At 40.0% G+C, this 16,274-nt stretch overlaps 1 protein-coding gene across 4 annotated transcripts in view; it reads left to right on the top strand.

The window, feature by feature from the left end:
* PKIB (cAMP-dependent protein kinase inhibitor beta) overlaps positions 1–16,274 on the top strand; it is a 54,249-nt gene that overhangs the window by 20,962 nt on the left and 17,013 nt on the right. The window contains exon 1 of one of the 4 annotated variants that reach the window (XM_066545781.1): positions 12,552–12,706. The exons of the other annotated variants lie outside the window; for them this stretch is intronic. The gene's annotated coding sequence lies outside the window, so the exon portion shown is untranslated. Of the gene's footprint in view, positions 1–12,551; positions 12,707–16,274 lie in introns of those variants that run through there. 4 annotated transcript variants of the gene reach the window in all.

Here is a 16,274-nt window from a genome sequence, read left to right as displayed (position 1 = left end):
GGTGGAATCAATGGATCTCTTCTGTTATTGATTATGTGCAGGTTGAAAATCATAACTAGGCCCTGCCACAGATTGAAACCCAATACACTGTTAAGGACATCTTCATTTTGATTTTGGAGCTTTATATTTCTGCTGTTAGAGTCTGTTGCCCTGTTGAGCAGAGATGCCATTTACTGTGAGACAAACGTCAGCACCACACTGAATAAATGCAACTTCCACACTATGAAAGCAGATTTAAAGCTGGACTTCCACATATATAACAAAGACTGCATGACAGCTAGTGCTGACTTGTAGAACATCACAGACAGTATAAATACCTGGTACAGCTGCTGGGAGTTATTTCAATAACATATTGAGGGCTGCGAACAACTGCCACAAATTTTACATATCATCAATTTCCTTTATTTTTCTTGCATCAAAGCAACATGCCTTGCTTTTCTCCTGAAACACACCTGTAGGTAGAGGCCAATATTGTACTAAAATGGGAGACAACTGGATTTTTTTTTTACCTACCTGAGCTAAACAAGTACAATTTGATATTTCAGTTGGATACATGCAAAGTGACATATATATATATATATATATATATATATATATATATATATATATATATATCATACCCATTAGTTACTGCATTTTCTTTCTCAGAAAAATCCTGATAGCAGTCTTCTTGAACAGCAATAGTCACATCTTTTTTCTAAGTGGCCATCTGATGAGTTAAGCAGTTAGATAAGCAGAACTCTGGAAATAAATTTTGGAAGCATTTTCCTAATCAGCTTTTGTGTGCAGTGTAGACATGAGCTCAAACCACCTGTGGCAGCAGTTCCTGTGCATATAATCTGCTGTGGTTGCTCAGCAGTGAGGAGGGCACGGCAGAGGGGGGCCTGTTCTGGTGACTTCAATGAGCTTATGAAAGCATGTCTTGTTACCTCCTTGGACTCATGTGGTTTTTCCACGCATCTCCAGGATGCTCAAAGAGTTTCTGTGCAGATTTGTTATCAGTTCTACAGTGGTTGGATATCCATCTTTTGTCAGTCAATGGTATTTGCAGATTCAGTGCCTCTCCTGTTCTGAAATCTTACTCAGTAAAGGAGAAGCCCTGTCAGAATGGATGATTATAGCTCAGAATTACTTGAAAAAGTGAATGTAGATGAAATGGAAGATGACAAAGATGGTAACCATCTGAAAAAGAAAGTCTTTTTCAAAGGAAAATTAAGAAGCAGACTTTCAAATAATGAAAGTAGCAATAACTTGAGATATAATTAAACAAGACTATGTTGGAAATACTGCTGAGGCTGTTGAACTTTGTGCATGAGGTATTTTCTGTGATTATTTGTCCTTACTGGGGTAAGAGGAGGTGTCAGACTGCTGAAAGAGGCAGAAGAGCAGTCACAGCACAGAGAGCCCAAAGGCTGTTGGGCTGGAACTGAGCTGAATAAAAAAAAAACAACCTGCCAAAAAAAACCACAAAGACTTTAGCAACTATAGCTGCTCTTTGGCTGCTGGATGTGTCTGGAGGGCAGAATGTGCTTCAGAAACCCACAGTTCCAAACTGAGTGCAAACATCACTTCCTTAAATATATTTTTCTTCTTGCACCCCCACAAAGGAATACAACTCTAATCAATGAAATTGAATTGCGGATTTAGAAAGCAAAAAGGGAGAAAGAAGCTGATGGCATTTCTTGGGTTTTTAAACATTTGAGGGAAATCTGTAGTCCTGGGAAGGTGGGGGGGCACTGCAGTAGGCATATTTCTATTTTGTTTTAGCAACCAGAGCATGGCTATATTCTCAGAAACCACAATTCAGGCTCTAGGGGAAAAATGCAAAGTATCATTTACATGCCAGCTGTACTTCAATGTTTGTTACTCTTCTCAACACAGCACCATTGCCTTTTTTATTTTTTTATCACTTTCATAAACTTATACAGGATAGGATTGTATGGAGGGAGAGTCAGATGAAAAGATGGTAAGGTAAAACTTCAATTTTTGTTATAAGAGAGCATCTTCATAGTTTCAGAAAGAAATCTCTATCTGCAGTTTTCCAGGAGGCTGTTTCTTTAAAAAGATGTTTTCAAGATTGACTGGTATCAGGTGTTCACTGCCATGTGCTGCAGGTGTTACCATGGTGACCACTCCACTCCTTTAGGTAGGCTGTCAGAGGCTATAATTGTGCTTTAAAAATCCTGTGTGCACTATGATAACCTGCACGGAAATAAGCTTCAGCCTTGCTCAGACACAGGTCTGCCTCTGAATTTGCTGATTTGTGACTGCAAGCCACAGAAGATTGTATACTGATCTTTGGGGGAGATTTCTTTCCTCTCTCCCTTTCCATGAGACAAACAAGTACAGTAGGCCCTACAATATAATGGGAAAGATTAAATTATTTTAGCCACACTTCCTCCCCAGCGCCATTTGAATCTGTGGCTCTTTCTGTTCTCAGGCCAGGAGATAAAGCTGGTTGGAGCTCTGCTGTGTCTATGTGGCTCTGCTTGTGTCTGCCTTCTGCTAGGGCACGTGAAAAACAGGTGTTTTACTGACACACTGGCGTCTGTGTGGCTGTACTCCAGACAGTGGCAATCCTGAAGTGCCTTCTCTGCCTTTGGCAAATCTCCGACCAGGGGTTAAAATTGAATTACCCTTCAAAATGCTGCTTGCTGACCTTTGTATTGCATGGGTCCTTATGCTGCAAACACTCATTTGCCTTTTTACCAGTGCAGCTGGCAGCAATGCTTCATTTGTTCCTTAGCTTCTGCAGGATTAGGGACAGAGGTGCTCCTCTTTCCATACACTGCTTATGTCTGTGCAAAGGTAGTTTCCATTTTGCCTGCCACAATCTGAATTTCTGCTTCAAGCCAAGTAAGTTGTAGTTGACACAAAAAAGTAGTAAGATTGCAATGCTTATTAATTATCTTGAATTCTGCATCAGTAAGATGGAAAGTAAAGAGAAAAGTTGGTAAAGAGTGGGGAAATTATAAGGATGGGTTGAAGGTCAAGAGGCAAAGGCCAGAAGTGCAGTAGAGTTAGAGGCTATTGTGCATCCTGCCCCAATTTCTCTATATCCCAGCTACTGCTTCTCAGCAGCAGCCAAAAGTCCCAGGCTCATATTCCTATGGATGCCCTTAGGCAGGATGGTATCCTGGGAAGCATGTTTTTTATAACTGGCTGTATCTTTGCTCTGTTAGTCTCAGAGGGCCTGGGTTCAAGACCACAGCAGCAAAAGAGTCCTACAAGAATGACCTAGTCTGTTGCATGAGATCAGATGGCAGGGAAAACTCTTACTGTTAGAAAAAAAAAATTCCCAATTAAATAAACCTTTCTGATTAAGTCTTTCACATTTATGTAATTTAATAGGGCTCCATCCTTTAAGTTGCTGAACAGCTTTTACCTCTCCCTAGCAGAGGCAGAGAATTGTAGACATCAGCAGTACTCAGTACTCTGCACAGTTAAGAACAGAAATTGACCATTTGGACCTTCTGTGTCCTGGTAGTCTCTCTTAAGCCTCCAACTGCTATTTTGAAAGACAAAATCAGAAAATAAGATGAAATAAGTATTTATGGCCCCAGTTGTACAGAGTGCTTAAGAAATTGTTTTAAGGATGCAGCTATGAAAACTGGACAGGCAGTGGAGTGCTCATGTGTACTGGAGCTGTGCACTAAAATGGTGTGTAGTGCTGCAACTTGGATTTCAAATGACATTTGATTGTATAGTATGCTTCAGTTTATTGATTTTACATTATCCTCTCTTGTATTTGATATGTCTTTTGCTAGGTATTAAGTGGGCTTTAATACCACACATAAATGAAACACCTACACAGAGTTGAAGGTGAGTGTAATTAGCAGTCCTCTAGGTCAACTTTGTCATGTCCCCACTGTATTAAGTATGTGCCCTGCAGCTGTGCTGGGCATCTTTTAGAAGCCACAACTATTCCAGTGTTCAAGTTCTTAAACTGAAATTTCCCATTGGCTTTTAATTAGATTAATAAGTGAATGTGCAATCAGTGAGCTGTAAGGAAAGTTTCCAAATATAGAAACAACTAAACCAGACCTAATGCAGTCATCGAGCAGTTTGAATAATTAAATATCAAAAGCAGATAAAGAACAAAAGAAGTCAGACTTTGCATACGGTAGAGCATGATATGAAGACTGACTGATATCTGAGGGGATGGTAAACAAGAACATCTGTCCTTTCAAACACTACATTTATTAATAAATAACAAGCATTTTAATGGGTTGCTTTGCATCTAACTGTGTAAATAAGACTGGAAAATGCCAGCCAAAGCTACTACAGACAGCACAATCAAACACTGAATTGTTTGGCATAAAAGTGAGAGCTTCCATGGCTGGTTCCTTAGTGGAGAAAAGTGACACAGAAGGTGACGTAACTTACTAATTATTGACTCACTCTTAATGTTTTTACTTCTGTTTCTCTGATTCCTTCTTTCTTTGTGGGGAAGCGCTTCCCCTTCTGCTTTTGCTGTGTTCCTCTAAGCAACAGAAACACGCAACAAGAAAACCGTCTGGAAACCGGACTCGGTGCCAGCCCTATTGAGAATAAAAAAAGCTGATTTTTGATGCCTGATTTGGAGTACCACTTGCTCTATTCTGTATGTCTCACAGCCAAACTGGAAATCTGTCACCCTGCCGAGTTTCCAAAATATGGAGACTCTTAGAATACAGATTCCTGCTGTATCAGTGAATAGTTCCCCATCTTTTTCACACCTGTTGGGTTGAGCAGCTCAACCTGAAAACTCTTGATAACTGTAACCATCTTACCCTGCTCTGTGCGTTGCCCACAGTAAGCTAAACTTTACTCACCAAGGAAGGCATAACAACATCCTGGGCAGCACTCATTAGACCATGTATGGAATGTTGTCCAGTTTTGCTTCTGCCTTACTGGAAGGATGTTGATAAACTGGAGAAGGAGTTGATCAGGGAGGAACACTTGAGGAGATGATGAGGAACAGGGGCTTGTTCTCTCATGTTGCTGAGAAAGTGGAGCTAGGCTCTTTACAGAGTTGCACAGCAAGAGAACAAGAGATTATGGTTATGAGAGACTATGGTTATGAACTAGAAGAGGACAGATTCAGACCTGAGGTAAGAAGGAGCCTTTTCTTGATGATGACAGTGAAACCCTGGCACAGAGAGGTTGTGGAGTTTCCATCCTTGAAAATATTCAATAGTAGAAAGGACAAATCCCTGATAAATGTGATCTGAATTAGTTATTGACTCTGCTTTGAGTAGGAGGTGGGAGTAGATGACCTCCTGAGGTCTTTCCCAACCTGAATTATTCTATGATTTCATAACAGTGAGTTTTCAGCCTTGATATATCCTTTGCTTCTGGCTCTTTCCCAGTCACCTCCTCCTGTCCTGCTCTCAGAGACCTACACACAATGCAGGGTAACACTGCTGTTCTCCACCAAGAGAACCTTGGTGACATGATGAAAAGTGTGTTGGTTTTGAGATGTGGACAAACTCCCATTTTGACAAAACCCTGCCTTGTCTTCATAAGAGAGTTGCTTAGCCAGAACTTTTAGGCAGCTGTCTCAGAAAGAAAACGTTTGCTTTCCTTTCATGCTGCCATATATTTTATTTAGAATGATTCTTTGTTGTCTTTCACATTGCTGTTCATCTGGAAGCTGGTACTTGACTTTTCAAAATGGTGGCTGGCAAGAAGCCATAGCAGTAATTAGCAGGAAGGCAGAACAGAATTCCAACCAACATTTAGTTGAGGTATTTTAGTATCGCAAAAATGAAGGGGTTTTTCTGCTTCAGCAAATGAATAAATAATACTGTCTAGAGTTCCAGCCTCAAGCAAGTTCAAGTAACTTGTATTCAGGGTCCAAAATAAAGTGGAGGAATTTCTGGGAGCAGGAGAAGGAAATGAGCCAAAGACAGTGGATACATGTTCATTTAGGCAAAAAGACAGATGGGAAAAAAAAATTTATCCACATACATCAAAACCAGGTGTCATTGGCAAGAGACTGAATGACTTCTTGCATGAGAAAAGTGTAAAACATGTTTCACACCCAGTCAACACCTTGACTGATTCTGTGCCAGGGTTCAAACCTATGCCAGCCTGTCCCTGTGGCCTTGCAAATGTGCTTGGAGAAGAAGATGGTTATGACCAATGCTGAAATTTAAGCTACTGATTTCTACCTGACTGCCTCATCCATTTACTCCCATCTGAACAGAAGAACTTTGTTTTGTTATCTTGTTTTCACCATGAAAGAGTTGATTGTTCTTTTTTAATTTTTTCAGGATGCAGACATTTTAGTGTATTCCTAAATTTATGGATGTTGAAATTCTGAAGCAAGCATCAGTGGATTGTAGCCTCTGAGAAGCCACCAGTCTGCTTCCTCCCAGACCTTTCTTCATGTCTCATGCACCCCATCTGTTCAGAAAGTATTCAGCAAAGTCAAGCAGGATTCCTTGCTTTGATTTAAATAGGTTTTTTTTTAGTTGTCCCAGAAGCAGTGACCCTAATTCATTTTTATATGCAGAGCTCTTTTTCAGAAGACTAAACAGAATAAAGTTGAACTACTTTGTACTCTTCCTAATTATATTACTTGTTCCCTTCTCCTCCTCAGCTGACTTTGAGAAGAGCTCAGCAAGCTCATGCTTTTCTTCAGCAGCAGAGTCAGAATTCATTCAGAATGGGCAGATACAAAGACATCATCCAAAGTGTTCCTATGAGTAGTCTGAAATAATGACTTAATAATAAATCTGAAATAATGATAGGAAAATTCCAGAATTTATTTTCTTTCCTAAAATTGAAGAGACTGCAAGGTCAAATTTCTTATATGGATTAATGAGTGTAAAGTTTCTAAAATTGTGTTGAAGTATATAACAAGAACACTCTTTTTTTGGCCCCTGTTGGATGCTTGGTATTGCATTTTTCTCTAAAAATGTTACTTTGAAGAAGAAACTTGCAAGATTAGCTTACAATAAGGACAACAAAGAGTCTCTCCCAGAAGACACAGGGCCTTGGGTTGACAGAGAGGTGGAATGATAAGTTTGCCTGTCAAAAGTCACTTCATTTCATCCAGTTATGCCACCTTGAAAATTGGTCCTCCTTGTTTCCTTAGCAATTGCAGAATTCACTAACTTCAAATTCAGTTATTAACTTGAGATGTGCCTGAAAACTTCTCTCCAAAAAAGCCATGTAAGCAAGGCTTTTCAGAACTTGGGCAAATCAGCTTTCTATTTGGTGAGGGGAACAAAAGAAGGGGCATTTTGTGATGTGTGATGAAAGACATGTTGTCATCAGTTCAGGCCTCACTGTGTGATGATCCAGCTCTTGAACTTGGTGCAGCTTGTCATTGTTTGGCAATTGAGATGACTGTAGGAGTCACATAACAAACACAAAAATTGATGTCCAGAGGGCCTAAAATAATTGCATAAATAACTTCTGCTTATTTTCGACATGTTTGTGGTCTCTTTATCTCTGGAACAGTGTGTTTCTAACAGCTTACACTGACCTCCTTTAGTATTTTCAGAATTCTAACTCCAGTGTTCCTCAGAAACAAATGTATGCCATGCACTTAAACTTTACCAAAGGCTGGCAAGAGGCATAAGGTTTTTTCCTGAGCATAGTTGTGTTAAATCTGTCAAATAACTCTCTCCAGTGTAAATAATCACTGTTTGAGTTTAGTACATGCAAATAATATAAAGAATTGACGACTGACTCTTCAACTTCCTTTTAATGTGGTTACTTTCTTTATAGATGTGGTAACTCCTCATTGGCAGGGACAAATTCTAACAACCATTCCCTCAGGGAGATCAGAAAAACAAACTATTAGGTGTGGTGAGTCAACATGACATGTAAAGAGAGGCAATTACAACTGTCCTGTCATCAGATCAGTAGGTCTGTGTTGTGACTGACCTCATTTACTTCCAGTTGCAAGAAGCATGTAAATGTCATAAGATGCTTTGTCACTTTTGTCCCCAAGAGAACAGTGTCTTGTTGAGGTCCTTTTTAGTCCTTTGTCAGTATTTTGGTAATGTAATGTTGGCAATACAAGAAAAATAGTCCTTCAGAGAAACATTCAGCAGTTCCTTGCTGCATAGCCAATGTTATTAGTGTCAACTCTTACTTAAATATACAATGTTTTGGTTTGATTTTGTTTTGGTTTTGCTCATGTTTGGTTTAACCCTTTCTAAAAGCTCTGTGCTTTAGACAGTTTTTACCTTCTAGTTTTTAGCTAGGAGCTAATTGGAGAAAAGGACTGGTAAGAATTCATGGTTTGTGGGGAGAAAACAAGCACAGTTATTACAGTACTCAGCTGGAAAAGTGGAAGTTATGAATGTTTGTCTGGTTCCAAGGACTCTTCTTGTATAAGAAATAGTCACTGCATAAATTACAGAAGCAGGTTTCTTTAGGTTACAAGAATAATATTTTTCCTTTGTATTTCAAGTGGTGGCCTGACAAATGCCAGTCCTGACCCCCAAATTTTGTGACATTGGTTTTTTTTTTTCACTCAATAAAAGCATTGCCTTAGTGGTTGAAGTGTGAAGACTAGGGCAAAACTGGAGTTGACATCCAAAAAATAAAATTTCAGTTACAATACTTCTGCACAGTGGAAAGTGCTGTTGCTCAACCTAATTTCTTCCCTGGGGATCAAAGCATTCACCTAGGAGACAACAGCTCTAGGCAGTTTTTCTTCAAATCCCAAGATATTCCTCTGTGCATGTTTTCAAAAGGAAGAATGAACCATGCCTGGATTTCTTTATCAGCTGAAGTGAGCAGTGAGTAGATGCAGGTGCTGCCTGGCAACCAGAGCAAGGCAAAGTCTGTGATGAGTGGGATGCCTAGGCAGGCCCTTCTCCTAGGTGTTACCTGTTGGTTAGTTCCAGGTGGCTCTTCCTTCATATATGAAATTTGTAGACTGAAGTAATTTTCTGAAGCATCCAGCCTGGGAGAAAAAACGTTGGCATCTAGTTCTGCAGTTTGGCTTTTCTGTACTTTGCAGATCTGCTACCTCAAGCAAAGGTGACACAGCACCTCTCGTACATAGACGTGTTCTTGGCTGAAGAATGTAGAAAATCCACCCCCAGATGCTGTGAAGAATTGTGGTGTGTGAAGTGAGAAAAAAAGGCACTATCAGTTACAGGGACAGTAGTGGGCCTTCATCACGACAGTCCACAAAAGGTTTCACTTTACAAATGACTACTTGCACTGGGCTTAGCTCCACCTTTATTCACTTTAGACAAAGGTCTGGGTTTATTAGTTTTAGGATAACCCCAAACAATTTCATATCCAATGAAATTCAGAGAACTTCTTTTCATCCCTAGTTATCTCACCTTAATGGCTATGGCAAGAGTATTCAGAAATAAACAAAATTGGATGACGTATCTCCTCAGACATCAGTGTAGGAATGTCCACATCTAATAATACAAAATAAATGCATGTTACAAATAAGCTGAAATGCCTTTATATGTGTCTCATAAACCTAAGAACATTCTGGACATCAATCCATTAATATGTTTCATGGTCTAATTTTGATTTCTTCAAAAATTTCAAACAAGATAGCTTGGTTGGTCTTTAAAAAGACTTAACTGAGCTTCTCAAATGCACTAAATTCAAGTTCAGAATACTTTGTCCATATGTTAACAAATTAATAAACAGAACTTCTTATTGTAGAAAAAGTCAGCAAGTAAGTCTCAGAAGTATTATCTGAAAAATAAATTTCTTGAAATGCAAAAGCCATTTCATAAATGATGATGTGTCAGAGTGGGCTTTAAACAACCCAAGTATGTTATTTGGGAGACTGTGAATGTACTCAGTGCTGCAAGACCAACAAAGTTCATCTGGATTTACAGCAAATAACCTGTCGTTGCATATGTAATGGACAAACTTTCATTCAAGCATTCTGCTGCATATTAGGAAGCTCTTAGATCATTATTTTATCTGGCACCAAGCCACTTCCTAAAATTCAAAGTGTGAAAGTTTGGTTTCTAAGTCACAGTTTTGGAAGCTGCAGTAACTGTTCAGAAAAATCTATCTTTTAGCTGGTAGAATCCCTAAAGAGCTGCAAAGATGTGTAATATATGTGCTTTTGTTCTTCAAAATAGAATAGAGAGAACCTATCAGCAGACCTTTTGTATGTGCATGGTGTTTTCTACCTCTCCTCAGCACTTAGGTACCTATAAAGCAGCCAAAATCAATACACAAAATGTCAGGTTTGAAAGGGCATGTGTGCAAAGAGAGCAGCATTTTGGGCTAAGCCTGTGGTTCAAAGCACTGACTGTACTAACAATTTGTCCAGTAATGTAGTAAAAGCATGGAGTTTAGTCTTCAGGTGAGCAACAGATTTGGAACAAGACAGCATTTTAGCTTGAGATAAGATTCACAATTTGATGTTTCCCTGCTTATACCAGGCATGAATTACTGAAGGGAGGGGAATGGAAGGAAGACAGTAGCTTGGGAAAAGGGCTAATGGTGCTGTTGCCATTGCATTACCCCAGCTGGGCTGTGTGTGAGCATCAGCATGGTATCAAGGACATACCTTCTTTCTGCCACTGTAGAACAGGTAGTGTGACTCTGATAACATTTTCTGTCTCCCTGTATTCACATTACTCTCTCCAGATCCTGGTTCTTAATTAGAAACCCATTCTTGCTTTGCCTTGCCAACTATTCTAAAAAAAATGGAGCATATTTTGTAACTGGTGGCCAAAGAAAGGTACATCACTGAATTTTCTTCTGGATGGTGTTAATTGAGCAAAACCAATAAAATAGGCATAGCTGATATGCACAAGAAGAAAACTAATTTTACAGAGTGCTAAAAGCTTCAGGCAAGTTTGTGGTTTTCCTGTAAATTTATGCTCTCTTTATTGTATTAGCTACTGTGGCAGAAACGTTGAGGTGGAAGCTGAAAAGTAGCACAACTTATTTTGAAGTATTTTGAAATCCAGTAATCTCTCTGGGATGTACCCATATCTACTTCAAAATGCTGACCTTTGTTAATATTCTAATAACTTTCTGGAGCAGCATTTTTATAACTAGCAGCTGTGAAACAGGCAGGAGTTCTCTGAGCCTTTCACAAAGTTTGTACAGTGTTTCATGAAGTGATTTCATTATTTCTCAACATGAAAGTTCAGTGAAAAGAATGTTCATCCAAAAGAGAATCTGGAGAAGAAAAGGTTATACTTGCCAAGAAATGAATTGTCGAATACATTGGTGTAGACTCTAGTGTGGTTTCATATTGTACCCAAATCATTACATAAGTTGTTTGAAGGCTAAATAAATAGCCATTTAAACAAATTGTTTCCTTTTTAACCTTTTTTTCCTGTCTAGGTTCAATATTTGAAATAGAGATGACGTTGTAGAGAAAAGGAATATGTATGTAGGCAAATTATTTTGTTTCTGCTACCTAACTTTATGTGTCCACTGATATCTACTGAAATATCCATTTTTCACTCTAGTAAATAAGTAATCAGCTGATATGAACGATTTGTGGTAAGACCCCTATCTCAGTTGCCCCAGTGCACATCTAGAGAAACATAACTCCTGTGAGATTGATTAGATTTACAGCAGCTGAGTTTTATTCAGCTTGGGTTTTCTGTGTTGGAAGAAACCTATTCAGTGGTAAATAAACCCCCTTAGCCCCCCCCATTTGTAGGTGACTGGCCCTTGAAAAATGTCAGATAGGGGCAACCTTGACTTAGTACAGAACATTGAATCATTTCCTCAACCAAGAAGTTAATTTTTCTTGATTGTTTCTTTCCCTTTTTTTGCCCTGCTGACGTACATGGCTCACAAGATGTGTGTGGCTTCAAATTGCTGCAGGCTTTCAGATTTTTACAAGCAGAGAGGCTTTTCCAGTGGCAATTTACTTCTCTTGTAGTTATGTGATGGCAGGTTATTTTTGTGGAGACAGTGGATTCTGGAGCTGCTGGCACAGCTTGAGCAGTGGCTCTCTTCTGTAGCTCATGCTGGTCCCTCTTGAAGCCATGCTGTGGGGCTGAAGGCATACCTGAACCATGAACTTGAACGTACTTAGCATTTTGGGGGGCAGAATTGTGCAAATTACCAAGAAGCCATACTAAATGATCCCCCCCCACCTCTTACAAGTTATTTGATTCTTCATCCAAATCAACTGACAGCTAATACAAAATTAAGCTCTGTGGTTATTTCCAGCTAGCATTCTTGTCTGCTGTGAAACTCTCTGTGTTGAGAAGCTGAAATACGAACTCTGGTTTAGATATTTGCTGAAAATGTGTTGGCAAAGTAGTATTTATCTTAGAGCAGTGTGAAGGCAGTTTTTATGCCACAGTTACATGTTCTCTGTTTGGATAGCAGGATGCCACAGAACAGCCATGGCTTGTTGCTTACACGGTGTCCAGGCAGCAGTTGCCACCTTTGGGGTGAACATAACAGCACTGCTGGTGCAGAGGGATTTGCCTTCCATTATGAGAGGATGGAGAATTCCTTTAATGGCACTGTTGTTAAGGATTTACTTTTGTACCAGAAGTGCCCTGAATGAAAAGGCTGAAGTCCAGAAGTCTACCTGTATGGCATGCTCTCTGTATGTGAATTTGTCATCTGTTCATTTATTTTAAATGTATGCAAGTTTATCTTCCTTCTTGGCAACAGTTCAGCTTCCCCTTGGTGTTTTGCTGTAGTCAGCTGAGAAGACAGACGTTGAGATCACTTTCCAGTTGTTTCTGGGTGTTTCTGGTATTCATCAGCCTCCTCTTTTTGCTGTCCTGTAAGTAGCTTTTTTCTTATGCTCTCATTTGCTGTATTGTATTCTGTACCTCTTTTGAGCTGTTTTTAAAACATTTTAACAGGGTTTCATTAGCATCTGCCTTTCCTAAAGAACTTTAGTTAATGAGCTATGCTTGTTTCCTTACTGCCTTGAACAGACTAAGCAAACAGAGAAGTTCCCCTTTATTTAAATGTTCGTAGCTTTGCCAGTGTTCTCCTGCTGCTGGGTTTTGCACACTGCGGGGGTCATCTTTGAAATGCTTGTTGTTTGGTATAATAAATGTGGTTAGATTAAAAGCCAAAAGCATCTGTATTATATGTTAAAATTATGTTCTTTGGCTGTGACTACCAGTGTTTTAGGGAGTTCCCTGCTGAGAAGTACAGAAATTAGTTCAGTTTCTCTGTGGGTGCATCTTTTCCTCCGTCAAAGGGGAAGAGGGATTCATTGGGTGAAACCATTTATTTGGCCCTTAAAATGCAGACTGTCAGGTCAGCCCTGCAGAGACATCTGTATCAGAGCCAGGTTTCTGGAGCTCTTTGTGACCATGAGGAGTCTGAGATGGAGTATTGGACACAAACAGCCCTGAACTGAGCAAGAATAGCTGGTTTTGCTTGTCCTTGGCCTTCACACAGTCATCACAAATGTGAGAGACTGCAGTTGAGGGAGAGTGCTGAAACTTCTCAGGCAGGAACAAAGCTTGCTCTTACTTTTTTCCCTCTGTCAGCATACATGAGCAATAATTTTGTGGAGGGGGTATCTGCAGGGATTTATTTTCTGACAGTGCTCTCTTAAATCTCCATTTCATTGAACAAAGCTGTAGTGGTTTAGTTGATGTTGTAAGGAACAGAATGTAACCCACGGTTTTAAAAAGAGACTAGCATACAGGGGCTTTTCAGTGGAAGATTGTGCCTGTTCATCTGCAATCAAGAAAATGTAGAACTATTTCTGCACTTTTTTAAAAGAAAAACACAGCTTAGAAATACAACAAACCTTTCAGCTGCTCATTTTAAAGTGAAACATAAAGATGTAGCAGAGAAGACCAGAGAAAAATCTAACCATGCCTGTAATCTTTGGTAACTCTTCGAGAACAAGAGGTCATGTGCAGAAAAGAGTCCCTTGAAATCTCCCTACCCGCAGTTTTCCATTCAGATTCATGCAAGGCTCTAGAGAGATGTAGGCTCTACTCATCTCCAGTGCTGAGTGAAGTTTAGAAAAAGAGAATCCACCATCTCTAAGGATATGCACTCATTGGGAGACTATGACAAGCACATTCATATTTTTGACCTTTTGAATACATAGGTCTTAATGCATTAATAAATCCCTGTGGTAGTGTTCACAGGGGTCCCAGGATGAGGGAAGAGACGAGAATCTTGGCTCCATGTTTCAGAAGGCTGATTTATTATTTTATGATAGATATATTATATTAAAACTATACTAAAAGAACAGAAGAAAGAATTTCATCAGAAGGGAAAGGAATGGAATGATAATAAAATCTTGTGACTGACCAGACATCCGAGACAGCGGGACTGTGATTGGCCATTAATTAGAAACAATACATGAGACCAATCAAAGATGCACCTGTTGCATTCCACAGCAGCAGGTAATTATTGTTTTTATTTTCCTCTGAGGCTTCTCAGCTTCTCAGGAGAAAAATCCTGGCAAAGGATTTTTCATAAAATTAAAATGGCTACAAATCCCAGTATATGAAACAAGGAGTAAATATGATATTTTGGGTACTACAACATCCGCATAATCCCTCAATGATCTACACTTGTCAGTATCACTTCCAGGCTTTCCTTTGAAATGGTCACCCCATACTTCCACAAAAAAAATCCCCAAGAAACCCTCCTATGGAATTTCCATTAAGGAATGCACTTAGGTCTGTGTGTTTCTGGGAAAGACACATCTTTGCAGAGTATGTCATCTAAAATGGTCTTGGTGTTGGTTTCAATCTATCTAGAAACAGTTGTATCAGCTTGCAGAAAAATTCACTCAGTGATAATGCCTGTCTGTTTTTTGCCTGTTCTCTCTTTCTGTGCTTAATAAGAGAAAATAGGGAAAAAAAGAAGACTTCTGAGGAATCTGCGTGGAAAATAAAAAAATCAAAGAAGACAGATTAATTTACACTGTCGAGTCTCAGGCTGTAATATGATTATGCTGACAAAACTAGAAAAGGAAATGTTCAGAGCTCATAGGCATTTTAGGAGAGGCCATTAGCTTAGCAGATGGAAAAACATTGTTTCTAATCATTCTGCAGTTCCTGAATTCACGCATTACACGGGTAAGTACGCACTCTGACCAAATGTCGTGGAGGCTGCAAAACCTTGAGAGGAGCTTGCCAGGGGCCTGTTATTTCCAGTTAAACATAAAATCTGAAGGCTACAGAATGTCAGTGCTGAGCAGTAATCTTTATACAAAGGGAAATGGGTCCTTTTGGGTTCCTCATCCCCCTGTAGCAGAGTGTTTTCAGCAAGGGATTGAAATGGCAGGTGTGAGTAACTCCAAATGGCACGTGTGACTCCCCCTCTGCAGGTTGTGTTGCTCATTCTTGCATCTTTCTGTGGAGAGATTCACCTGTGGTGCTGCCTGGGGAAGAGCCTCTGCAGGGATGGTGGGGACTTTTGTTGTGGTACTTCTGTGGGGCAGGGTGGGAGAGGCTTTGTGGGGGCTGGAGGGGGACATTGGCTCTTCCTGCATGGAGAGAGCATGTCTCTGAGCATGTGGATTTGCTGCTGTAGGACAGAGAAAGAGGAGAGAAGGCATTTGCTGCCTTGGAAGGGTAGGAAGAGGGGAGGCCGAGCTGGTGCTGTCTCTTTCAGGGTAAGAGAAGGAGTTGAGGTGAAGGATGTCCCATTGCCTGTATGACCTCTGTGGCTCTCAGGGTTTGACTGGTTTTGTCTCAGTGCTGGATGAGAGCGCAAAGGAACAAACCTCCTCTGATAAAGCCAAGCAAGGTCAGGGATTTCCTTGCCTTCTAACCTTCTAGGAAATGTGCTGTATCACTGAGGCTGTGTATGGGCTCTTTCTAGAGCAAGAAAACCTAGTGAAGTTGTGCTTGTGGGCTTACGGGGTGAAACCACAAAGTGAAAATTTCAGATGGGTCAAAGAACCTGGTGATTAAAGTAGTGGCCATATCCATAGCAACTCAAGCTCAATGTCCTCCCACCCTGTGCCAGTCCCTAATACTGGCAAGCAACTCTTCAGGAGCAGTCAGAGGTCTGTGTCCTTCCTGGACCTGGTGGAAAAGTTTTATTAAAATTGATTCAGGAATTACATGGTACCATCCCTACACAATGGAGGTGCAGATTCACCTTCTCCTCTGAGCTTTCAAGATGAAAATTCTATCCAATTCTGCTCCAAAGGGAAGCAATGTTTGCTTAGACAGACCTTGCTTGTTGCTTCTGCTTCTCTTGTGAAAGAATGGCATTGCTCTAACATGTCAAAATTACCCACCTCTCACTCAGAATATAGCAGACCGAATGTTAAAGTAAAACTAAAAAGATGAGGAGAAAGCAAGCTTATTGTTAAACTTTTAAATCCAAAGGATTCAGTATGTGGAACTTCCACT

Source organism: Molothrus aeneus, chromosome 3 (genome assembly GCF_037042795.1).
Source record: "Molothrus aeneus isolate 106 chromosome 3, BPBGC_Maene_1.0, whole genome shotgun sequence".
Taxonomy (NCBI): Eukaryota; Metazoa; Chordata; class Aves; order Passeriformes; family Icteridae; genus Molothrus; species Molothrus aeneus.
This window is presented reverse-complemented; position numbering and strand designations above follow the sequence as displayed.